General features: G+C 37.8%; 1 long non-coding RNA gene across 1 annotated transcript; it reads right to left on the minus strand.

Annotated features, from left to right (window-relative positions):
- Positions 1-1969: 1969 nt before the first annotated feature.
- LOC140506790 (uncharacterized) lies at positions 1970-27082 on the minus strand. The gene is made up of 3 exons (XR_011968091.1): positions 26478-27082; positions 8160-8277; positions 1970-6278 (listed from the first exon to the last, which is right to left on the minus strand). It is a non-coding gene; the product is annotated as an uncharacterized lncRNA (long non-coding RNA).

A 27082-nucleotide genomic window follows, 5' to 3' on the forward strand; every position in this document is an offset into this window, starting at 1 on the left:
TGTCATCCCAAACACGATGTCTTTTTTTGTGCAACAAGCTGGGTAACTTGATTACAGTGAGAGAAGTAAAGGAGGGAGAAGGAAGAGATGTGCTTTCACATCCCTTTCCCTTTTTGCACTCTGGTACACATTTCCTCCTAGAAACCATAGTATAAACAATGTCGATAGGATCATGGGCTTGGAGCTAGAGGGATTATCTACCACCTTTTCTTACAAGTGAGGAAACTGAGTCCCAACTTGCTCAAGGTCATAGAGGTACTAAGCAGAAAAAACAGAATCTGAACCCAATTTTTTCTCCCACTAGAAGAAAGGAAGGAAACCAATATTTGTTAAGTGCCTTCTATGTGCCAGGCACTGTGCTAAGCATGTTATCATTTTTAACTCCTTTGATCCTTACAACAACCCTGAGATGTAGATGTTGTTCCTATCCCGATTTTATAGCTAAGGAAACTTACCACAAAAGATTTGAGAAGTGACTTGGTGTCTGTTTTACACCTTTCCCCTTTAAGTGCCTATTTTTACTCCTCCCTCAAAAGGTGAGAATTCCTACATCCCAAGTACTTCTAGTCTCTTCAATGGAACAGAGTTCTCTCCATTTTTCCTTTTCAGAATTATGACCTTCAAGGTTCACAATGGTGTTCACACCCAAGCACTTTAGACCACAGTTGTCTTACCCTTCAGTCCTTCAAACTGGTGGGGATTAGGTAGAAAAGGTCAGATTTTTAATTGAAGACATAATGACAATATCTTTTCCAAGGTCTTCTTTGGTGTGATAGCTCTGAGAAGCTCGCCAATTCCACCTGGGCAACTCCATTCCCGTCCCCTGCTCTCTTCTCCCCTTCTGCCCAAAGGAAGATAAATTGGGGTGGCCTAAACCTACCTAATTAACTTGAGGTTTACTAGCCATATTTCTTTCTCAAAGACCAAACCTTAAACCCAATTCGCTCTGGATCTCATTGTCCTGACCAAACACCACTTAATGTTTATTTTGGGGGCATTCTGGTCTCAGAGTTAATGTAAATAGCAATGGCCAGCAAACCTGAGGGTCTTGCCCTCCTAGTTTGATTTTTTTTTTTTAGCTAAAGGAGCCATCATTTGACTCACTTCTTAAAGAGGCCTATTCATTGAATGGGCTTTGCCTCATTTAAAGTGAGTACTTGAAGATACCTTAGCTTTAAAAAGCCAAGATCTCCCACTGCATCCTGGTCCATCTCAGTCATCCTAATGGATACCTGGCCACTGGACCCACATGGCTCTGGAGGAGAAAGTGAGGCTGGTGACTTTGCACAGCCTTCCCTCCTGCCAATAAAATTCAATTGCAAGTCATATCATCATCTCCCTAATGTCATGATCCTCTTCAGAAAGGAACAACAAACCACAATCACAGCTCTGGGAAGAGGCTGAGGAAGGTCTACAGCATGAAGACAAGAGTATAAAAAGAGAAGGTAGCAATCAAAGTATTTTTGGTAAAATGTCATTCCTCAGTTTCTTTCCTCTTACTCATCTGTTGAGGTCTTATTTATTATAATCATTTATAATTTGTTTCTTTATTTATGTAGATGTCTAATATTTTCTGATTCAGTGGAAATTCCTTGAATATACTATGGAACTCAATTTGTCTTGCCTCTCACTCAGGGAATCAGCCAGAGGACATATCCATCACCCTGGGACATCATCCAGGAGAACCATTCTTTTACTTATTTATATATTTTGTTTCTTGGCTTGTTTATTTATTTGTTTGTTTGTTCATTTATTTATTCATTTAGCATTCTAAATTATCCTTTTCATCCTTCTCTACTTGAAAATTATTGTCTCCTAATTTTCTCCCTTCAGTCCTTTTCTCTTGTTCCTTTTCTGCCTCCACTTCCAACTGATTTCCAATTTAGGTGCTTACAGAGCAGCTACCATTTTTCTAAAAAGCCTCCTTCTTTTATACCAACATAAATAAGATAGACTAACTTCGCATTGGTATTGATAATCACACATCACTTTATTGACCATTTCAACATGATTTCAGATAAATAAAACAGCATTTTCTTTATCACTTTCAGTCACTTGCATTGAGAGTCACCTGTAGTGATTAACATCATTGACAGCCCTCTACTCATAATTAGTGGGGCAGATAATGAGCGATCCAGGGGAACTTTCTTCCTTAGGCATGCCAAAAGAGAAGTAAGGGTGGAGAGGCCCTTCAAAGACTATATTTGAGGGACTACAGATAAGGGATCTGTCTATGACATTACTAAATACTATATGTCCCTTTGTATAATCAAGAAAAATGCCTACTTTGTAGATAGGCTGAATCAATTGAAAGCCATACTGTGAATTCAAAAGGAAGAAATGATTTGCAGAGGTACAGCCTACTAGGGTCCTTACACCCTCAGATGAGCAGGAGAGTTTCCCCTTCTGCTGACTGAATCTTTACAGATGCCCAATTCCCACTCTGTCTTTTCTCCCACCTCCACTTTCCCAATAGTGCTTGCCTGAGGTGAAGGTCTGGACACCCAAAACAGTAAGAACATAGTCAAATCTTTCTTTGTTGTCAGGCAGGTCCTGAGGGACACTTTCTAACTTGACCTTCTTCAAGTCTTCAGACAGGGTGAGATGAGGATTGGCTGATTCAGGATCAAGAGTTATATCCCTCTGGAAACTCAGAAGCACTTCTGTCATGCCTGTGATGGGGCAGGCAGTCAAGCCATGGACTTCAACAAGCTCTGGTTGTTGAAGTAGCAGCTCCTCATTCCTTTTTGAGGTGCCTGTCATATCCGCAGGACTCCCAAGGGCACCTTGTCCAAATTCTCCCATACCTCCAACTTGTTTTACAGATGAGGAAACTGAGGCAAACAGGGGTAAGTGACTTGCCCAGGGTCACACAGCTAGTAAGTATCTGAACATATATAGGCCATTGCCAGTCATCTTGACTTACATCTTGCCACTGGACTCCAATGACTGGTGGAGAGAGTGAGACTGATGATTTTGCACAGCTCTGTCTCTCTTGAATCCAGTTAATTTGCAAGTGAAGCCATCACTCTCCTGATGTCATTTGTCCTCTTTGAGAATTAAAGGATGGACAGCAACAACAATCTGAAGTTGGATTTGAACTCAGGTCTTCCTTACTCCAGGAAAGCTAAAATTCTCCACTTAAACTCTCTTTGATCATTTCTTGTACTTCTATATTCAAGTCAGAGTCTAAACAAAAAAGAAGAAATTAAAGATTTTTTTTTTTGTTCGGTTCCCTCATCACAGTAGAGAGGTGAACCTATGTTCTCAGAGAATAGGCCAAAGGTCCAACAAAGTGAGGAAAATTTCAGGTTTCAGCCTAGCGATGTACTAATGAGCTCAGGACTCATGTAGCAAAGTCTAAAAAGCCTGATCTCCAGGAAGTTGGACACCAGTTTGTAAACTGCTTTTTCAGCCAAAGCAATTCATAAAAATGTCTTACAGGGAGGTGCCACAATTTGGTGGTAGAGGGAATAACCATATTGTTAAAATCATAGATCTTTCCAAGTGTTGAAATATTTAAAACATAGGTGAAAATGAGGTTTTGTGAGCAAGCTAGGCTCACAATTTATAACGTTTCTTGGAGAAAATATACTCTTGATTTCAAATAACTAACTTCCATAAGAGTTCCATTTCTGGAACACGGAAACCTGGATTCATAGTTCAAAGCAATAGAAGAGGGTAGTGTATGTAAGAGGAGAGAATGAAGGTGAAGTCATGGAGGCTGTTTTAAATCCTAAGACTTTTTTACACAGGTTTCTAGTTATATGAATTCAGTGATATGGATAGATGTTCTCAAAGACTCATTATGGAAACATCCAACTGTACTCTCACTGGCAGCCTTATTCAAATTCAGTATTTATAAGGCATTTATTGTGTGGAACACTTTGCTAGATTCTGGCAAATGTGCAAAGTTTAGATAAGCCAAGATAATCCCTGCCCTCAGAGAGTCTTGTTGTTGTTTTCAATTGTGTCCAACTCATCAAGACCCCATTTGGGGTTTTCTTGGCAAAGATATTGGAGTAGTTTGCCATTTTCTTCTCCAGTTCATTTTACAGAGGAGAAAACATAGACAGAGTTAAGTGACTTACTTAGGGTCATACAGCTAGTAAGTTGTCTGAGGCCATATCTGAAATCAGAAAGAGGAGTCTTACTGACTTCTGGCCTGACACTTCATCCACTACACCATCTAGCTGCCACCCTCGAAGACTCTAGTAATGAGATAACTTATAAGCAACGTTACCTGCTGAGTGCTTTACAAAGGTGGAAGGGGAGGAAGTCTAATAGGGTAAATTACTTGTTACCATTACATTGTATATAAAATTATGTTACTATGCAGGAGGACCAGGAAAGGTTTCATGAAGGAAAGGACATTTGAACTAGGCATTAAAGTATAAACAAGAATTCAAGAAGCAAAGAAAAGGTTTGAGTTACGAAAAACTGAACTAGAATGTAATAGGAAAAGAAGAGACTTCAGTTATAATAAATTGAACCATGCCTCTCAACACTGTCTCTTTACCTCCTGTGACCCATCATTCCTCTTGCCTGTGGTACCCAGCCTGACACCTCCTGGAACTCCAAACATAAAGTTCATAACACTCCAAATTAGTACAATGAGCTAAGCCTGTTGATGGTCATTTATGGCTATCTCTTTGAAAAATGCCATAAAATTACCTAATCACATTACAAATAATCTTGTTTATTGGATATCCTTTCCACAGCACAGATTTGCTAATAGTTTCTCTTGAGGATTTGTTTCCCTGGATACATTTTCTACCCAACTCCTAGTAATGTGCTGTACAAATACGCAGACTGCCAGTGCTTTGGTCCCAGATATGTGTGATATGTATGCTTCTTTTGAAGATTGTTTGGGGAAGGAAGAATTTGCTGTGAAAGATTTCTTAAATCCTTTATTGCTTTGTTTTAGAAGATCCTGATTAAGCAATAGCAAAGAGGTTATTTAGAGACAATAGATTGAACAGATTGGATGACTAGACTAACCTCTTATACCTGCTGGTATTACTTCTTTAATGTAAGCAGCCCAAATGGGTCACCCTAGGCAGAGGTAGTTATGGACTCAGTAGATTAGAATAGAATAGTCAAAATGAGATTTAAGATTACATCAGTAGAACATCTGTTTTCCCCGATTACCTGACAACTTACCTACCCTAAGTAAGGGCATCATGGGAATATCTGTTGATTTATTTCTAAAGCAAACCACTTTTTTCCTTCAAATTTGTCTCTTGGGGCTCCATTCTCCCCGAATGACAAATACCATAGTCTTGTAAAAGTTGGAAGATACAAAGTATAGAAAGAGACTTGCATTTGGGGAGATGGCCACTGGGTGGACTTGTTTTTCTTTACTATACTTATTTATTCCAAGGGATTTCCCCTTCCCTTTCCCTCAGTTTCTAATTGGGGGGAGTGGAGAAGAGAGGAAGGAGGAATAGGGAGACCAAGGATAAGACAGCCATTGAAACATTCTTTAAAAATTCACCAAAAAAGAAGTGATAGATGTTCAGAAGGAAACACAGACAAGCAGGACTGTTTTGAAAGCAACATGTAAATTTCATCATGTACTTTTAAAAAAAGAAACAAGGAATATGAAATGGAAATTCACAATCTGAGTCTGCTTTTGATCTGCTGGTTAAGTTTTGAAATACATTTGTGCTGTTCTATTATTATTTTACTTACTATACACCCACAGCTAGAGTGTCTCTGCCTCAGGAGACAGTCTTTCATCCCTTGTTTCTTATTAGACCTTGCTTTGAATTCAGAGCTACAAAAACTGGCCTAAGAGAAAAAAAAAAACTTATTAATTGCCCAGGGCAAAATAGGATTTCTTGAGTTGCATACTTCTCCTCTTCCACTTTTCAGAAAAGCATTGTGGTGTATTGTAAAGAGAGCGCTGTCTCAAGAGTCAGAGGACCTGGTTTCAAATCCTGCCTCTGTCATTCCCTCCTATGTAATCTGAGGCAAGTAATCTTACCTCTCTGGGCTTCAGTTTACTTATCTGTTAAATGGGGGTGGGGGGTGGGAATTGGACAGATATGGTCCCTTTTGGCTTTAAAAATCTATGCCCATCAAGCAATACTTTCTACCATTTTATATCTTCTTAGCAGCTGGTCCATCACGTCATAAGTTTAAATGAGAAGGAAGAAGGCAGTTCTTAATAAGTAGTAAGAGGCTTTTATTCCATTTCTCTCTGCCATAATTGATAGTTTGCTAAACTGCCGAAGGAGTCGTTTATATATAGATCACAGCATCTCCATCCTGACCTACAAAAGAATAAAGATTAAGTACAAAGTTGTAATGGAAAAAACCCTGCATTTAGAGCCAAAAGTCCTGCATTAGAATTCTAACTCCTAATTTTTCGTATTTATATTTGAATTGCCAACAGTGTCTAATACATAGTCAATGTTTAATAAATGATGGTCAGTAGATTGCCTTTGTGACCTTATGTCTTTGAGTAAGTTTCTTTTCTCAAAGTCTCTGTTTCCTTATCTGTAAAATGAGAGAGCTGGGAAAATAAAAATAAAATAAAGTTGATCATCATTATAATATTCCAACTTGGCCCCAGGAGAAAAGATGACGGTATACACCTCTCTTCTTTTGTTGGAATGATGAGGAAGTCTGTGCATGTAACACTGCATACAGTCGAAGAGGGTTGACGCATTGTCTGATTTTGGTCAATTTCTTTTTATTACAAAAGAGAATTCATTTTGTTAGAAAGGGATGGTTGAGGAAGAAGGGTTATACTGGGAAATTACTGCATTGTAAAAAAAACAACAACAAAAGGCATCATTAAAATTGGTTAATAACATAAATGACTTGGACTAAATGATACCTAAGTTCTTTTCAGTTTTAACATCCTATGATTTAAGGGGATTTTGATGATAGGAGGAGGTCTAGTAAAACTCCAGAAGCTAGTGTCCCACCCAGGAAGGGCAGAACTCACTAGGGAGCTGCAGCAGGCTAGGGGATGAGGGAAGGGTGACAGGGTCTCAAGTACAGACAGTCTGTTTCATAATTTTGCCAAGACTCTCCCTTCCTATCTAAATCTCATAAAATAGGTAAAAGGTTATAACGGCAAGGTTGTTGGTGTTAGTCATTAGTCCCCTGATTAATGACATCAGGAGGTGATGTCTTGACTTGCAAGTGAATTGGATTTAAGGGAGACCAAGCTGTGCAGTCATCAACCTCGCTTTTTCCCTCAGGGTCATCTGAGTCCAGTGGTGAGACATAGGTCAGAATGACTGGAGATGATCCTAGATGCAGCTCTAACACTATACTAGGAAATTTTCACCTTATTTCCTTTTGGGAAAGCATCCAAAAATGAAATTACAAGTTACTATCCAGGTCAGTAACAATGCCTAAACGTGGTTCAAGCAAGAATAATAATTAATAGGATGGATTATCTCTACATGGAATTCCATGATATTTCTAAAGACACTTCTATGGGAAACAAGTGTTTCTAAGGAAATTCATTTGCAATAGCTTATTTTAGCACACTATCCCTTCTCCTTTTCCCGATCCCCAAACTTTTAGCAAATATCTTGTCATTAAAAGGGACTGAAAGAAGACTAGAGACAGGGGATTCAACCTGTGATTTCACTGATAAAGGGAACTCCCTGTGTGAGGAAACTCCCTCTCCCAAAGAAGGTCATTTCTTTCTCTTCTCTAAGAGCTTAAGAATCTTAAGTCTGACACAGCCAATGTATCAGGATCAGAATTTAGTCTATGTCTTCCTGGCTCCAAGGCCAGCTCACTATCCACTATGCCACCCTATAAATAAATTACTGCTTCTTCAACCAGAAGAAGTGCAGGGCTGGAGAATGTAGTATAGTCAGGGAGACTCAGGTTCTAATCCTGTCTCAAGTACTTACCTGCTCTGGAACCCCAGGTAGGTCACCTCCCCTTTCTAAGTGTCCGTTTCCTCAGCTATAAATAGTGACAACAATACCTATACTACCTGCCTTGTGGGATTGTTGTGAGGTTCCCATGAGATAATGTATAAAAAGCACTTTGTAAGACTTAAATGTGATGTGCTATAATTATATCATCTCTGGCAGAACCACTTGCGGGCCTGGTGAGAGCAGTTGAATAGATACAAACAGAAGTCATTCATATTTCCTGTGGGCAAACAGGGTCTTTTCTACCTCTTCAATGGCTCTTCCCAAGTCTTCAGGATCTACCCCTGCTTACATGCAGCAGGCAGGCAGCCAAGAGATAAATGATTGTGAAGGTGGAAAATCACATAATTTCTTCTCAAAACTCCTAGAAAGGGGAAGGAAAGAAAATAGTAAATATGACATTTGTTGTTCTTTGTTTTGATCCACTTTTCTGACACCCCCGCATCCTTTATTTTCTCCCAGAACTTCCTTTTGGAGAAAAGACCCAGACCAGCCGTCCTCCATTCTGCCAACCTTGGCATCATGCACCAAAGTCAATACGTTCTCTCCTACCCCATTTCTTAGCTCCCTTTTATGGGCTATCTTCCCCATTAGAATTTAAGAGACTTGGTGTTTTTCTTTTTTTGTGTTTGTATTTGTAGCCCAGTGCTTTTTCTAGCTCCTGGCCTGTGGTAAATGCTTTAAAAAATGCTGTTTGACTTGACTTCACTTGGTTCTTGATATGAACACCACAATGCCCAGGCTATGCATGATTCTGACTATAGTCACCCAACAAGCATGAAAGGCATTATGGTATACTCAATAAACTGCTGAACTTTGAGTTAGAAAGATCTGAGTTCAAATTCCACCTAGCAAAGTCATTTGAGCCTTTGTCACCAAAAATTTCTTCATGTCTAAACTGGATACTCAGGAAGACCTGAATTCCAATCTGGCCTCGGACACTTACTAGCTGTGTGAGCCTGGGCAAGTCACTTACCACTGTTTACTTCATATTCCTCATCTGTAAAATGAGCTGGAGAAGGAAATGGAAAACCATTCCAATATCTTTTTAAATTTTTTTTATTTTGACATTTTTATTTAAAATTTTAAGTTCTAAATTCTATTCCTCCTTCCATCTCCTCCCCCGTTCCTGAGACAGTAAGCAGATATAGGTTAAACATGTGCAAGTATGTAAAATATTTCTATATTAGTCATTTTGTACAAGAAGATTCTAATTTAAAAAAAAATAAAAGTGAAAAAAGCATGCTTCAGTCTGTATTCAGATAATATCAGTTCTTTCTCTAGAGGTGGATAGTATGCTTCATCATTAGTCCTTTGGAATTGTCTTGGATCATTGTATTCCTGAGAACAGTTAAGTCATTCATAGGTCTTCATCATACAATATGCATGTTACTCTGTACAACATTTTCCTGGGTCTGCTCACTTCACTGTGCATCAGTTCACATATGGCTTTCCAGATTTTTCTGAAATCATCCTGCTTGTCATTTCTTATAGCACAATAATTTTCCCATTACAATTACATACCATAGCTTGTTTTGTCATTGAGCAGTTGATGGGCATCCCTTTGATTTCCAAGTATTAGCAACCACAAAAAGAGATGCTGTAAATATTTTTGTAAAAGTAGGTGCTTTTCTTTTCTTTTTTTTCTTTTTTTTGTTTGGATGTCTTTGGGAAATAGACCTAAAAGTGGTATTACTGGATCAAAGAATATGAATAGTTTTATAGCCCTTTGGGCATAGTTCCAAATTGCTCTCCTGAATGGTTGGATCACTTCACAACTCCACCAACTACTCCATTAGCATTAACTGCTCCAATATCTTTGCCAAGAAAACCTCAAATGTTGTCATGAAGAGTAAGACACAAATGAAACAACTGAACAATAATTGAAAAAAAAATGAGTACTCATCCACAGGATTGTTGTGAGGGGAAGAAAAAGAAAAGATACAGTAAGTAAACTTTTTTGTAAACTTAAAAGATAGGTGTATATCTACCATTCTTCATTAAAATGCCTGCTTTATGCTAGGCACTGGGGACATATACACAAAATTCAGTGTGAAGCAATGAAAAATGTACAAGATTTTAAATCAGGAGACAAGATTTTGAATCCAGGCTCTTTCTCTGTGACCTTGAGAACATCTCTTAACCTTTCTGTGATTCAGTTTCCTCATTTTTAAAGTGAGGGGATTTTACCAAATAACCTCTAAGGTCTCCTCTGACTCTATGTGTGTAATCCTATGAAAAATAGTACCTACCCTCACATGGCTTATTGTCTACCACAGTTGCACTAAAAGAATACAACTTAAGTAAAACATGGTATAAAACCCCACATTTTTAAATAATTCCATTTCACAGACTCTACTGGGGTCTATCTATGTAAACAAGCAAGAGGGCTATTGCAACAAACCACAATAAAATGTTGTATTATTTGTAATAATACAAATGTGTTGTCATTCTCAAAGAGTATATTGCATTATAAGTTGCAGTAACCAAAGGCAATCCCAGATGTTGCATCATTTGTTAAAAGGCACATGTTTTAAAAAAAAAAACAACTACCACAAGTTGGCTCACTGGCTGTACAGGTGCCCAAATCTACCTGCCTTGGGAGTATTTCATCCCTGCCAAAGGGAAGAAAAAAAAGGGTAGGTGATGCTATGTTTTTTTTCCCTTAAATCATTTAACCTCTAATTCCATAGACCCTGCTACTTACTTTATGAACTTATTAATAACCCTAGTATTCTGCATACAATAGGTGCTAATAATGTTTGTTGAATGACTCTTCCATAAGTTTAAACTAAGTCAGAGTACACTTAATTTGTCCCTGGAATACTAAGAGGTAAAATTTCTTCTAATTTAGAGTTTTTCTAAGCTAGCATTCTCTGTAGCACTTTAAATAGACACTGTCTTTCTCCCATTATTGAAACAGGTCATGAGTCCCACCTCCATCTATAACACTTTAAATAGACACTGTCTTTTTCCCATCATTCAAACAGATTATGACTCCCACCTCCATCAAGTTGAATCAAAGAATTGTTGAAAAAGGAGGGATTGGCTCTTCTCTAATGAGCACAGATCTACCTGACTACTCTTGTCAATTGATGCATTTAACACTTATCCTTGATCCTTAAAATGCAGTTAACCCTTAACTTGTATATGTGTAACAGCAAGCACCCTGACACACATCCAGGATGACCTGCTGGCACAGGTTCTTAGATCTGCTTTTCTCAAATGAAAGCAATTTTTGAGGGGTCAACAATCTTCTTTAATCACATATAACAACAGAGAAAATACAAGCAGAGAAATAAAGATCAACAGACAGGGCTTCTGACTGTTTGACCGTAAGCAATACATACATCACAGATCAACAGACAGATCCAACTGTCTGACCATTACATGCATACATAGTTACCAGAGAGAGAAGCACCAACATCTGGGTTTTCAACACAGGTTGAGGGGGAGGAGGTGTTGCTCCTTAACAGCTACCCAGAGTCTTGTCTGGCACTTGAACCTTCTTCCAAGCCCCCAAAGCAAAACCAAAGCAAAAAAATACACTTTTCAGAGTCAGAGGGCATCATGACCTTCATGACCAAGTGCCTCATTAGAAATTAACAAAAGGTGTGGGCCTTCCTACAAAACAAGTCTTCCCTAATCAAGCTTCCCTTAATGGGCTCCACCTGAAGCCTATTAATTGGCACAAAATATCTTTATATTACAACGTGAGGCAAGCAACTATTGTCTATCCATACAGAGTTTAATACTTAGAGAATCTGTGATTATATGGTGTCCATGCTCCCTCCAACAAAGCAGAGAACAACCCCTCTCTTACTTGGTAAATGGTCTTTGAGCACTGTTGCAACTAAAAAATTTTCACCCTGTAGCTGATTTGGCACTCAACCTCAATGAACTTAGCTACAATGGTCTTTAGATGACAGAGTCTTTACATGGGTACACATATGAAGCTTTTCCAGCTTTATAAGAGGCAGTGTGGCGTAAGAGAAGATTTAGGTTCAAATCCTATCTCTAACACTAGATATATAGGTATAAGCAAGCCATCAGCTTTCTTATCTGTATAATGGGAGTGTTCGACTAGACTAGATGGTCTCTAGTGATAAGGATCTAAATCTATTACCCTATAAACTGCTAGAGCCAAGTGGCAGCAAGGTGGCACAGTAGATAGAGTGCCAGACCTGGAATCAGGAAGACTCATCTTCTTTAGCTCAAATTTAGCCTCAGTCACTTGCCAACTGTGTAACCCTGGGCAAATCACTTAACCCTATATGCCTCAATTTCCTCATCTGTAAAATGAGCTAGAGAAGGAAATGGCAAACCACTCTAGTATCTTTACCAAGAAAACCCCAAATGGGGTCACAAAGAGTCAGATACAACTGAAAAATGACTGAGTTCAGGACCTATCTCAGACACTCTCTGTGTGACCTTGAGCAGGTCACTTAATGTTCCCCTGGATCTTAGTTACCTCAATCATAAAATGAAGTTGCTGAAGCAGGAGATATCCGAGTGTGCCTTTCAGCTTCAGATTTTGATCCTGTGATCCTATAAATTTAGTGGAATTACCTATTTACAAATTGGTTTAATTTTAGTTTTGTAACTTGAAATAGTTCTTAGAACGGAACCAAATTGAAAGAAGACAAGCAACCACACTGCCTGGATCCACTAAACATTTATATTATATATTATTGTATATGTATATACATATATATTTTTATATATTTATTTATTACATATTTATATATCTTCATATATATGCATAAATATAATTTATATCATATCTTAACTAGGAACTCACTGCAACAAGGCAATACTTTTACACCTCCCTAACTCTCTACTCTACTCATCCCAGTGGCTGTTTCAGACTTTGTCTGCTCTCCTCACCTACCACAGCACCCATGCTTTCCACCCTCTCAACTGGGAACATTGACTAGATTTGAACCTAGGTCTTATGACTCCCAAGAACAGCATTCTTTTGTGGAAAATGACATCATAATAGAATAGAATTTCTCAAGAATGGTTCATGCCTTCTCCTTCTTCCTTCAAAGCTTGTGTTGTGTTGGTCCTTCATTGCTGAAGAAGACCATGCCATCAGAGAAATGATGACATGACTTATATTTGACTTTGTTTTGAGTGAGGGAGGGCTGTGCAAGGTCACCATTCCTATGCAAGTTCAGGTTAACCAAGATGGTCTTTAAGGTCACTTCTAATAAGCAGGGCAGCTAGGTGTCAATGGATAGGGCTACTGACCTGAACTCAAAAAGACCTGAGTTCAAATCTGGCCTCAGGCATTTACTAGTTGTGTGACCCTGGGTAAGTCACTTAACCCAGTTTGCCTCAGTTTCCTTATCTGTAAAATGAGCTGGAGAAGGAAATGACAAACCACTCCAGTACCTTTACCAAGAAAACTCCAAATGGGGTCACAAAGAATTAGACACAACTAAACAACAACTACAAGCTAGGAAATTGTGAAGTACTTAATACATGTTTGAGAGATGTTGTACCATTACTTAGATATAGATTGTCCTATCCTGCCAATTTGATGCGATTCAAGTATATTTTATTAAGGTCCTACAATATGATGGGCAATCTTTCCTGACATATCAACCTTATGGATTTATTGTGAGACTCAAATGAGATACTGTTTATAAAACACTTAGCAAATCTTAAAGCATTACCAAAATGCCCATCGTCATCATCATCCCCATTGTCATCATTGTACTCAAGCTTTTGAGCATCCTCTGTTGATTAATATGGAGCCCTCTGTATCATATGGGTGGAGGTCATTTCCTTGATTGGCTGCCCTACATCTTTAAAAGTCATTTGATCCAGCTTTTTAGTCTCTTTCCACCATCATCCTGCTCTGCTCTTAGCTGTGCTCAGTATGGACTCTATGAATTGAACAGGTGAGAGAGGGAAGGTACTTGCCTAGTCCTATTCTCCATCTTTGACCCAAGCTCTGAGAAATGGTATTTGTTTCTGGTTTCTTCTGGTTTGTCTTCTGTTTCAGGTTTCAGAAATGATCCTTATGGGAGTGGGAGTTTGAGCTGAGGTGATGATGGAGCCCAGATTGCAGGGAGAGTGGCCCAGCCAGCAGCCAGGCTACCAAGAAAGCCCTAAGAAACCCAGGTACCTGGGACACAAGCCCAAGGGGGAATGCGGATTTGGATCTAGGACTGCACTTTAAGGAAATTGAGCTAAACTAGGAACATAAATCCCTTCCCCTCCTCAGAGACTGAGAGTGATACAAGGTGGAAGGCAGATTATGCTCCCAACATGCAAGGAGTGGGGGAGACTGTATATACAATTATCTCTTCCACATCATGGGGGTAAGGGGTAGATGATACCCCCATGATCTGGAAAATCTGCAAAAAAAATTTTGGCCCTCCCTTCATACCAGAGAAGAAGTCCGAATTTTTTCTTTTTCTTTTATGGGGTGTTTATAGTACTTTGTTGTAAAATTATTTGGTCATAAGTTATATGTAGATCAATGTTAAGTAAAAATACTTCTTCTGTGTCATCTGCTGGTCTTCACATGTTGTCTATAACTTCTGCAAAATTCCAAAAAAATTCCCATTTAATTTCTTATGCCAGCTGGCAGTAAAACATCACAACGTGGAAGGGATAATTGTACACATACACACACACACACACACATATGTATATGTATATACATATATAGATAGATAGATAGCTTTTTGAAGTAAATATTTCTTTGTAAAAGTTCCACAGTGTTTTTGTTCTTATTATTTAGTGGTGTCAGATTCTTCATGATCCTGTGAACCATACAGGGTTTTCTTGACAGAGATACTGAAGTGGTTTTTCATTTCCTTCTCCAGTTGATTAAGGCAAACAGAGATTAAGTGACTTACCCAGGGCCACACAGCTAGTAAGTGTCTGAGGCCAGATTTGAGCTCAAGTCTTCCTGGCTCTAGGCCCAGCACCCGATCCTCTAGGCCATCTAGGGGCCTGAACAGTGTTGCATTGTTATCATTATTATTGCCATTATTTCATTAAATTATCTACTAAGAAATAGAAGGGCTGTGTTCTATATCAGGAGAGGTGGACCCACACCAATGAAGTCACAGATCCTTGATGTATTGAAGTAAGTACTGATTGTACCCCTACATTATCTTTATGTTTCCATTTTTTTCATAGTTACGAAAACAGTGGCCTACCTACTGTTCCATTCACAACTAGTCACCAGTACAAAATAATGTAATAAAAAAGAATCACCCAGGACAGAATTGAGAAGGAGGGAACCACCTTCCCTGCTATTGTTTAATTATAATTCTGCTACTGCCTTCAGAAATCTTTAATCCTGTCATTACCGGTATTGACAGATATCTGTTTGAATCTTTATCCATGTCTAAAGTAAAACTTATTTTGTGAAGTTGTCTGTACAACCCAATTTTCTAGGAAAGATAATCTGGAGGGATGATGTGTTAGAGAAGAATCTTAGGTAAAATATAAGCACAGAACAATTCTTTTCTTTTTTCCTGTGGCAGTTCTATAAAAAAGGGAGAGGATTAATAAATAGTAATTTAAAATTTTAAATAGTTTTAAAGCATTTGTTTTTATGGATTTTATTTGTTTTGTTTTTAATTGGAAGTCTTTTTTTTTTTGCATTACTGTCAATTCCCAATAACTCTATCTATCATAGAACCCTCTGTTACAACATAGAGCTTAAGCACAATACTTGGCACATAGTAGGTGCCTGATAAAAAAGGTTTATTGACTGACTAACATAATCAAGTACAACAGATCCAATCCTTGTTCCTTTCTGAAAACATATGCTTTATTCCTCACCTATGGTCTGCCACTTCTGTTGAGATACACAAGACATTTCACTGTCAGTCTGATTGTATACTGCATTGATCAGCAATCTGAAATTTTTTAGTGTTGTTTCCATTTATGTTATAGCAATCATCATGAAATTTTTCTTTTGGATATGCTTACTTCATTCCACATCACTTCACACCAGCCTTCTCAAGTTTTTCTGAAATCTTCACATTTATCATTTCGTATAGCACAATAGGAGGCAGTTAGACGGCTCAGTAAATAGAGCACTGAGCCTAGAGTCAAGAAAATCTAAGTTCAAATCTGACCTCAGACATTTGCTAACTGGGTGGTGCTGGGCAAGTCACTGAGGACCAACTATGTTGCAGGGTGATATCTTGATTTGTATGTGAACTGGATTTAAGTGAGGCAAAATTGTACAAAATCTTCAACCTCACTCTCTTTAAGAGAGTCCACTAGAAAGACAAGTCAGGATGGCTGGCTCCCAATACAGTGGATGATCTTGGCATCTTAGATGCATAACCAAGCGTTAAGTGCCCCACAGCTCCCACTTCAGCTGCCTTCATGGCAATTGGAGCATGTTGTTTTCATCTGCCTATTCTGCCAGGAGAAGTCTTCACATACTTGGGGTAGATACCTCCTAACTCATCAATGGATCTGAGACCTGTCTGTTACTCTCAACCTAGTTTAGCCAGTTTACTGAGATCATTTGGGTATAGTCAGCATACATGCTACAGCTTCTTGGAGCTGGCTTAATCCACTAGAGAAGGAAATGACAAGCCACTCCAGTATCTTTGCCAAGAAAACTCCACTGACAGTATTGGTGTGCCCATGAGGTCATGAGGAGTCAAACCTTACTGAATGACTGACCAACAACATGATACAAGAATAATTCATTTTCCACAATTTGTTTAGTCATTCCACAAACAGTGGGAACCCACGTTCCTCCCAGTTCTTTACTGCTACAAAAAACACTGCTATAAATAATGTTGTCTATATGGGACCTTTCACACAGGGAAATCTTTCTTAAGCAGAGAGGTATAATGAAAAAAGCATTAAATTGACTGGGATTCTGAAGACCAATATTCTTATATTTGCTTCCCTACTAACTAGATCCATGAACCTAGGTAAGTGACCTAACCAGCCTGGTCCAAAGTTTTCTCACCTGTCAAATGAAACAGGTGGAATATAAAAAATCACTTAGGTCCCTTCCATCTCTAACATTCTATGAATCTATTGAGTGGAGATACAACTGGCTTAGGAATTATGCTTGGATCTGACTTTGTATTCACCATGAGCTAAGGGCTATGTTAAAAAATGTCTTTTGTTTTATGTGATTAAACATGTATAACCTACATCAAATAGCTAACTGTCTCAGGGAGGAGAGAGATGAGGAAGGGAGAGAAAAAAATTGGCTCTCAAAAAAATTTTTTAAATGAATGTTTAAAATTGTCTTTACATGTAACTGGGGAAAAATAAAATATCATTTTAACAGCATCTTTTTTTAAAAAATCTTAACAACAAGAGATTGAGTTAAAAGGGCTGATTTTCCCAAGAATCGTTTATATTCTTAATCCATAAATAGCTAATTCTTGCCATACCAAATATTGCTTCCTTTGTGACTTTAAAAGTGTGGTATGTCTGGACTCCTTGGAGTCTTGGGGTTGCAGAGAAAGTGAAAGAAGGAAAAAAAAAAACCTTAAGATTAATGTGTTATTTTTAATTTGGATGGCAATATTGGAGAGAAGAGCAGCAAGACCACTTTTTTAAAGTGAAAAGATAAGAGATTTAGAGCTAGAAGGGACTGAGAAATCATCTGGGTCAATCCTCATTGAATCCCTGGGAGAAATAATAACTTGACCATCATGCAGGTAATAAGTATCAAAGGGAAGATTCAAACCCAGGTCCTCTAACTTCATTTTTTTCTTTTCTTTTTTCTAAAATAGAGATCTTATTATAAAATAAATATAATATATAAAATAATATAATTACGAAATAATCGTATAAGTATAATAAATAAATTTTATTATATCATATATTTAAAATATGTACATAATATAAATATAAGCATAATATATTTAAAATATATATTTGCAGATATTTCTGTGCAAAGAAAGACCTTCCCCAATACATAGTTAACTTTATGGTTACAAGTTCAGATATGTATAAATATTTTAAAGGAGAGTTTGTTGCCTCCAAATAGTACTTCCTAATTGTGTCATTTGCATTGAAAAATCTTTGGTTGCACAATGTTTATGGCTAAAGGACAAATAGTTCATGGGTATTAACTCTCATGCTCAGAGTAGTGGGAGATAGAAGACAGAAGCTTCCTCCTAAGGAGAAATAAGGGTGAAAGGTTGGGGGGAGGTTAGTATCGGGGGTCCTATGTGGATTGATTCTCTCTAGCACTTCTCACTGAGGCTTCCTTCCCTCTCCCAGGGTCAGCCAGCCCAGGTGAACCGTGAGGATAATAAAGCTTCTGATCTCTTAGAAAATAATATTTTTCGTAGTGCTTCAAAGATAAACCATCTTCAATTCAAAATTTGGTTTTTTTGCATTTTGGTTTTGTTTTTTTGGGGGGCTGGAGAGAAAGGCAGGGTATGTATTTGCTTTGCTTCAGAATATATCAGGAGTAACATGACTAATGTGAAAATGTGTTTAATAAGAATGTAAGTATAGAACCCATATAAGACTACACGCCATCTCGGAGGGAAGAGAGAGGGAGAGGGAGAAAATTTAAGACTTATGGATGTGATTGTTGAAAACTGAAAACAAATAAATTAATCTAAAAAGAAACACTACATCAGCAGTATTGTGCTCAGTCCTTATTCCACATTTTAGGAAGAACATGACTGAGAGAGTATGTAGAGGAAGGAAACTAGGTGGGGAAGAGACTGGATATCTTTCCATGTGATGGTCATTTGAAGGAACTTGGGATGTTTAGCATGGAGAAGACTTAGGAAGCATACAAGTCTTCAAACATTTAAAGGACTACTTGGTCTCAAGCTATGGAACTAAAAGAAATGGGTAAAAATTGTAAGAAAAAAAAGGTGCAGGTCCAACATAAGGAAAAACTTTCCTAATGTTCTTGGGAAGCAATCCGTGGCCACTGCTCCTGCAGGTGCTCTGGCCATGGCTACCAAACACCCAGAAAAAAGAGAGTTCTTGCCACAAAAGTCCCTGGCACTGTCAAATGGTTCAGTCTCAGAAACAGATAGGATTTGATCAGTGTAAATGGCATTATATCAAAATGCTTACTATCTTAGGAAAAAGGGAAAGGCGGGAGGAAGAAAAATTCGGAACTCAAATTTTTAATTAAAAAAAGAAAGTTAAAAATTGCCTGTACATATAATTGGAAAAAAATTAAATACTAAGTTAAAAAAAAAAGAAGCGTGACCATCTGCTTTAGCAATGGACTTTTAGAAACACTGGGGTAGCAAGCTGGCACAATGAATAGACCACTGGCCTTGGAGTCAAGATGACCTGAGTTCAAATCTAACCTCAGACACTTGACACTTACTATCTGCATAACCCTGGGCAAGTCATTCAATGCTGATTGCCTTGCAAAGAGAAAAAAAAAAGAACCATAAGACCTTCCTACTGGAAATCTTCCATATGGGTTGTCTCATCCATTAGACTGGATTTCTCTTTGAGATGAGGGACTTTCTTAATTTTTCCACAGTACTTTGCACATAGTAAACATCTGACAAATGTGTATTTTTAAAATTCATTCATTCAATGATTAGAACTATCCACAAGTGGAATGCTACTATATGAGGTGGGTAGTTTCCCAACAATTGAAGGTTTTCAAGCCCAAACTGGATGACCACTTATCAAGAACATTTGCAAAGATTAAATATGGATTAAATTAGATTCTGCCTCTTTCATTTCTGAGATTCTATTGGTAATTTAGGCAAATTACTTAACCTCTTAAAGTCTTAATTTTGCCCTGTCTAAAATAGCTAGCATTTATACAACACTTTAAGGTTCATAAAGTCCTTTACAAATATTATCTCATTTAATCCTTACAACAAGCCTGGGAGGTAGAGATTATTATTATCCCCATTTTATAGATGAAGAAAATGAGGAAGAGAGAAATTAAATGACTTTCCCAAAGTCAGGCAGCTAATAAGTATCTGAGACTGGATTTGAACTCAGGTCTGACTTTAGGTCCAGAACTCTATCCAGCAGGGATTAATCAAAGAGATTTGGGGTCAAAGGTTAAAGTTGGATGGAAATATATCTCAGGGTGTATATATTGGCTCATGTTTGTTCTGAGAATGGAAGGAAAGCCTTGTCACTCATCTCTGTGGTTAACATTGGTGATAACCAATATACTGCATTTGGAATCAGGGGTCCTGTTTCAAATTCTGATTTGGCCACTTACTATCTGTCTGACCTTAAGAAAAGAGATCCAGAGCTCAGGGTCTCTGTTTTCTTACCGATAAAATAAAGATTGGAGTAGACAGTCTCCAAGGTCTGCCCTCCTACCTTAAGACTGGATGATATCAATCAAAGCTTCCATAAAGGATCCTGGTCAAACATTGTTCTATCTCTAGGATGCACTCTGGACTTTCTTTATTATGCTTCTGAACTAGATAACTATCTCTCACCACCATATCCCCACTGCCACACACACACATACACACACACACATACACACACACTCTTACCTCTTTTAGCTTTCTTGTGGTCTTCCCCATAAGGATGTAATCACTCACTCACTCAATCAATCAACATTTACTGTCTGTTGTGTGTTAGGCACTGTGCTAAGCACCCAGCATACAAAAAAAAAAAAAAAAAGGGCAAAAGACAATTCCTACCCTCAAGGAGCTCACAATCTAATAAAGGAGTTTACAATCTAATATAACCTCCTCAGTTTCCAAGGACTGTCTTTCTACTTGTATTAGCATTCTCAAAGCTTAAAAGAGTGTTTGACAGTAAGCACTTAATAAATTCTTAGCTGATTGACTATGAGTAATAGGAGTAGTTAGGATCCAATCTGACCACATCAAGAAAGTGTTGACATACTTTAAAATAACATGGCTTAAATGATTAGAAATCAAGGTGTGAATCTTAAAAATATTTTCTTTTTTAACCCATTACATGGCCTTGAAGGAACGATTTCTACAAAGTACAAATACTTTGGAAGGGGGAATAAAAGATAGACTTGGTGATTTGGTAATCATTAAAAATCACCAAAAATTACCTCTCAGGCATGGTGGTACATACTTGTAGTCCTTTCTAATTGGGAGGTTAAGGCTACTGATTTACTCAAAGTTGAGATTTCTGAGACAGCCTGAGTGAGATAGGGAGCACCAGTCTCAAAATAATAAATATATTTTTTAGATTGCCAAACACTTCAAAATTCCAGCCTTGACCAAATTCACTGCCTTTGGGTCCTTCATCCTTAAAAGTGTCATATTCAGTCAAGTTCAGTAAAACAAGGTGATCTTATTTTTTTTCCCATTTAATAATAAACTTGCTGACTAAGAATTGGCTGTAACAATGACTGATATATATATATACACAGCAATGCACATCTTAAGTGTGGTGGACCACAGAGCAGTGGACCAAGAGTCAGAAGACCTTGCTTCATGTCTTAAATCTTTGACACTTACTCCTTGTGTGGCCTGAGGCAAGTCATTTCTGTGAAATGCAAGCTTTTTGATATCTGGGGACTGGTTTATTTTTCACTTTTTAAACATTATTAAGGACTTAATAAATGTTTCATCATTTGAATCATTGATTGATTATATCCCTTTGTGCCCAAATTCCCTCATCTGTAAAATGAGGGTTGTACTAAGTTCTCTTTCAGCTCTGAATCTCACAATCCTATGTTTCTATGATCATATCCTATGAGAATGATAAAATTTTCGCTGCTTATCTCACAGGTTTGTTAAAAGGAAAGTGTTTTGAAGATGAGTTATTATTATTATTTTACAAATCCTTTTTGGATCAGTGCTTTATAAAAGATTTAATTAATTGGAAAATACAATTCCATTCAATTAAATAAACATTATTAAGCACCAAATTTATGCAAGGCATCATGGTGTGATCCAAAGATACCAAAAATAGTTCCTTCACTCAAGAAGCTAACAAACTAGGAGAGGTGATGAGACTTGGATAACTATCTGTAATACAAATTAGAGTCTTTTATTGGAAGTCTTCTCCAATCCCTCCTGAGTGCCTCTTCTCTGTTAATTATTTCCAATTTATCCTGTATATAGCTTGCTCTGTATATACACATATATATGCACACACACATATATACATATGTGTGTATGTATATATGCATGCATATATACACACATATATATGTATATGTATACATATATATGTGTGTATATATGTATATGTTTGTAAGCTCCTTGAAGGCAGGGGCTGTCTTTTGCTTCTTTTTGTACCCTCATCACTCAGCACAGTGCCTGGCACATAGATGACACTTAATAAATATTAATTAATTGACTGATTTATTGATCAGGAGCAGTCAACAAGAGATACATGAGAGAATGGAGGAGTTATGGATCACTTCTAGCTGGGGAAAACAAAAGAATGCTTCATGGAGTAAGCTGGACATTGAAAGAAGAGGAGGATTTCAACAGGTGGAAGAAGTCCAAGTTCAACGTTGAAGAAACCCAACATTAGCAAAGAGGACAACATGGAGCAGTTCAGGAAGTGGGAAATAACAGGATGAGAGAAAGGAATTAAGAATATAATAAGAGGAACAGGGTGAAAAATAAATTGGAACCAAACTATGGAGGACCTTGAATACAGAAGAAACTAAGTGGTTTGCATTTTATTCCATAAGCAGTAGCAAAGCATGGGAGACTTTTGAAAAGGGAAGTGCTATGCATTAGGAGATTCCTTTGGCAGTTGTATGAAGGTTGGTTTGGAGAATGGAGAGAAAATTCAAGAAGAACAGATAAAAGTCTGCCATAATGGTCCAAGCTTTCACCAGTTATCAGGCACTGAGCTACAGTAGGACTTATGTGAGTGGAAAAGTCAGAGTAGAAGGAAGTTTGTCAAGATGGTGTGATGAAAATAGTACGGTGTCCTAAAGAGATAAGAGAAGCACAGGAAAAATACTTCTGCCCCGAAAAGCTCCCTGGACAGAGAGTGTCAGAGCCACTGCTATAAAAGCTGGTCCGCACCTATGAGTCAGTCAGTTTAGTGGTTTTTTCAATCATGTTTGACTCTTCATGATTCTGTTCAGGTTTTTCTTGGCAAAGATACTGGAGTGATTTGACATTTCCTTCTCCAGTTCATTTTACAGATGAAGAAGCTGAGGAAAATGGAATTAAGTGACTTGCCCAGGGTCACATAGCTAGTAAATGTCTGAGACTGGATTGAACTCAGAAGATGGGTCTTACACTGCACTACCTAGCTGCCCCCAACTTATGATTGTGTAAGTGTAAAGTCTCCTAGCCCATTATACCTAGGCAGCCGGAGCCTAGACAATGGATCATATCCCATTCAGCCATCCACCTGACCATCTTATCTTCCCCCAGATCCTTTTAGCATCCCTCCTGCCTTATGAGTCTCCCTTCTCCTAATTTTCCATCTCTTGCTCTGGGATGGGAGAAGGCCCCTCAGGGTTCCTGGATAAAAGAGAAACAATTTCTATTTAGTATTTAAATCCACTCTATGCTGGGTGGGTGGGGACTTGTCCAGTCTATGAGCTCCAGAGTGAATTGAGTTTGAGGCTTGATCTTTGAGCAAGAAATGTAGCCAGTAAACCCAGAGGAAAAAAGGCAGCTTTGGGGCATGGAGTGAACAATAAATCAAATCAATCCTCCCACTGCTTCTGAAAAGTGCATATTGATAGGCTTCCCTATAAATCAATTCGCTATCTCTGTGACTCGTCAGACCAATCTATATGTATTTCATCCTCCTATTGGAATGTAAGCCACTGAGATCAGGGACATCTCACTTTCATATTTGTATTTTGATTACTTAATAGCAGAACACTGATACATAGAAAGCTTTTTCACATATGCTTTTTCATTCATTCAGTCATACATTCTTGCCTGTGATAGATGTAATTGGGTTATATAAGCAAAGCAGGCAGAGTGAACATTGCTGGTGTCTCTTGGAAAAAGATGCCATTATATTTTGCAAGTCTACAAAAAGATTCTGTGTCATCATTCACCTCCTGTGAGAGAGGCGATGGATTTAAAATGCAGAAAGAGAAACATTTTTAGACATGGTCAATGGGATAATTTGTTTTGCTGATAATGCATAAATGTACTAAGGGTTTTATTTTCATTTGTTGAGTTGATTTTGTTGGGTTGTTTTGTTTTTTTTTAATTTGCTCAATGGTGAGGAGGAAACATATTAGGATAGGCAAATTAATCAAAGAAAATAATTTTAAAGAAAGATTGTAGGTGAGGATAGAACAAAAGAGGAGCCAGGTGAGATTTGCAGGTGGGATTGAATAGCATAGATGTGAGTCAGGGCTTGCAGGCACATTACTTGAATGCACATTCATTTTCTCAGCTGATTTTTCTCCCTTTGGAAACATTGTCAGGGGAGTGGTGATATCTGTGTCCCCAAGTTACTATGTGTGTCTGTGTATATGCTATCTGTTGTCTATACCTAGAAGCATGCAGAGATGCCAGTGGTCAACTGGCCTTCTATAAATAGATTTCTAACTGTTCTCCTTGACTTTTCTTTCCATTCTCTAATCCATCCTCCATACAACTGCCACAGTAATCTCTTAATACATTTTTTATTGTTCAGTTGTTTCAGTCATGTCTGTCTTTTCATGACCCCATTTGGGAGGTTTCTTCACAAAGATAATGGAGTGGTTTGCCATTTCCTTCTCCAGCTCATTTTACAGGTGAGGAAACAGATGCAAACAAGGTTAAGTGACTTGGCTAGGGTCACACAGCTAGTAAGTGTCTGAGACCAGATTTGAACTCAGGAAAATGAGTCTTCCTGACTCTAGGCCATGCATTCTATCCACTGTGCCTCCTTGATGCCCCCTAATGCATAGCCCTGATCATAACACTTCCCTCTTCCTCCCTGAAGAAACTCTGAGTCATTCATCTCTTCTTAAGGAACTTGACTGTGCAGTTATAGTAGAATTTTGGCAATGAAAGGTAGCTGGATCATGTTGCAGTAGTGGAATGGATAGCATTTGATGACTGGTTGTATATTGTCATTGAAGGAAAGTAAAGATTTCATGGCAGCAGCATCGATAGAAATAGGGGAGTTAGGAGGAAGGAAAGGTTTTTGGCAAGGTAGACTGATGAATTCAGGTATGGTCATGTCAAGTTTGATCTCCACCAAGATGGAGCTGTACCCAGACTGAAGCCTGGTATTTGTTATAGAGATGTGGAAGTCTTTGGAAAAGAAATGACAAGTAAAGATATTAGAATGGATGAGAGCACCAAGGGAGAAAGTAGAAAGAAATGAAGATGGTTGAGAGAAGAATCTCGGAGAATACCCTGATTGAGGGAGAAAGAATGTGAGAAAGAAATAGTTATGGAGACCAGAGAAGAGCAATCAATCTCTTGGAAAAGAACCAGAAAGGGACAATGTTGTGGTAGTCAAAAAAAAGAAGAAAGCATCAGAACGAGAAAGGGGTAGTCAACATTTCTAAGGCAGCAGATTCAATTCAATTTGCTAAGTGCCTGCTTCTTACAAGACAATAACAAAACAGTCCCTACCTTAGAGGTTTACACTCTACTGGTACACAAGTAAATCAAGGAGAGAGAAAAAAACTGATAAAAAGCAATATTGTACAGCATTTAGAAATTAAAGGATTAGGAACAATGTCACATATTACATATTCATATCCTAGCTAGCCTGAGTCATTGAATTAATCATTATCAGCTTATAGAAGGAACAATCCTCAAAAGTGTTTATTTGCCAATGGAGAAAAAAAAATGGAAGAAAGGATTTAAAAGACATTTTTGTTCCAAGGAACGGCAAAAAACATTTGAGTGAAAATGTCTGGCTTCGTAACACAAAGGGTCAAGTCAAGTGATCCATCAACCTTGGACACAACTTAAATGCTGATTTTATCTAAGGGATGTCGAAATGTAGCCAAATTGGGCAAAATTTGGGGTTGTTTGCCATCAAACAAATAAAGCATTTAGATAACCAACTCACTGGCATGAATATTTTTATACCATGCTGCCACCATCTGTGTTCCCCTTTTGATAAAATGAGGATAATGAGTCATGGTCCCACATCCCTAACAGAGATGTTATATGGATGTGGGAGGCAGTCTGTAAGCTTTAAAGATAAGGTCTGTTTCTCTGTGTGGAATTACCATCATAAAACTGAGCCTTTCTTTCATATGTCCATTTTAATGAAGTACGTTGCTGTTTCCTGTAATAATAGTATACTCTGGAAACATTCCAGAAGTTGTTCTAGCCTAGAATACCCCAGAATACCACAGTTGCTAGTCTACATGTACTGGTGAAAGTGATATAGTTTCAGGAGCAGGAGTGAGGAATTTGATGACTTTTTTAAAACCATTCCTCAGGTACCAGCTGAGAATTCCTTTACTAACCTCTTTCCTCACCCTGCGACCCCCACAAGCTTAGTCAACTAACATATCACATTTTAAAAGTTACCCTCAATAAAATCCTGCCCAGATGAAGACCTGCATGTAAGTACAGAGAAAATGCTAGACAGACAGACAGACAGACAGATAGATAGAAAAATAGATCAATAGATAGATCGGGGATTGAAAATATTGGAGACTTCATTTGTAGCTCCAATGGTTCTAGAATTTCTTACTTTTACCTAACTTTGCTGCTTTGTGTGCTTCTTTGTCTTGTCTCTCATTTCTTTTTAGTTGTTAGTAGAGCCTGTAAGCAGAATACAAAGTCAGCATTATTTGGTAATGGAATTGAAGAATATTCAGGGTCATAAATCAATATTTTTTTTTGAGAAAAGGTTAATCCAGTCATGCATATAAGAAACATATGAACTTTTACCTAGATTCAGCAATGCAAGGATCTAAGACAACCCCAAAAGACTCATAATGGAAAATGCTTTCCACATCCAGAGGAAGAACTTTGGAGTCTGAAGGCGGATGGAAGCATGCTATTTACTCTCCTTTTCTTTTGTTGTTTTGTTTTGTAGCTTCTTTCCTGTGGTTCCTGCCATTAGTTATAATTCTTCTTTACATCATGACTAATGTGAAAATATATCTAATATGAATATATAAGTAGAGCTTATATCAGATGGCATACTGTCTTGGGGAGGGAGGAGGAGAGGAAGGGAGGAAAATTTGAAACTCAAAATCTTATTAAAGTGAATGTTGAAAACTAAAATAAATAAACTGATTTTTTTTTAATTTTAAGAATTGGAAAAAAAAAAGAAATTAACCTACATTTGTGGCTGTG

This window comes from Notamacropus eugenii, chromosome 5, assembly GCF_028372415.1.
Source record: "Notamacropus eugenii isolate mMacEug1 chromosome 5, mMacEug1.pri_v2, whole genome shotgun sequence".
Classification (NCBI taxonomy): domain Eukaryota; kingdom Metazoa; phylum Chordata; class Mammalia; order Diprotodontia; family Macropodidae; genus Notamacropus; species Notamacropus eugenii.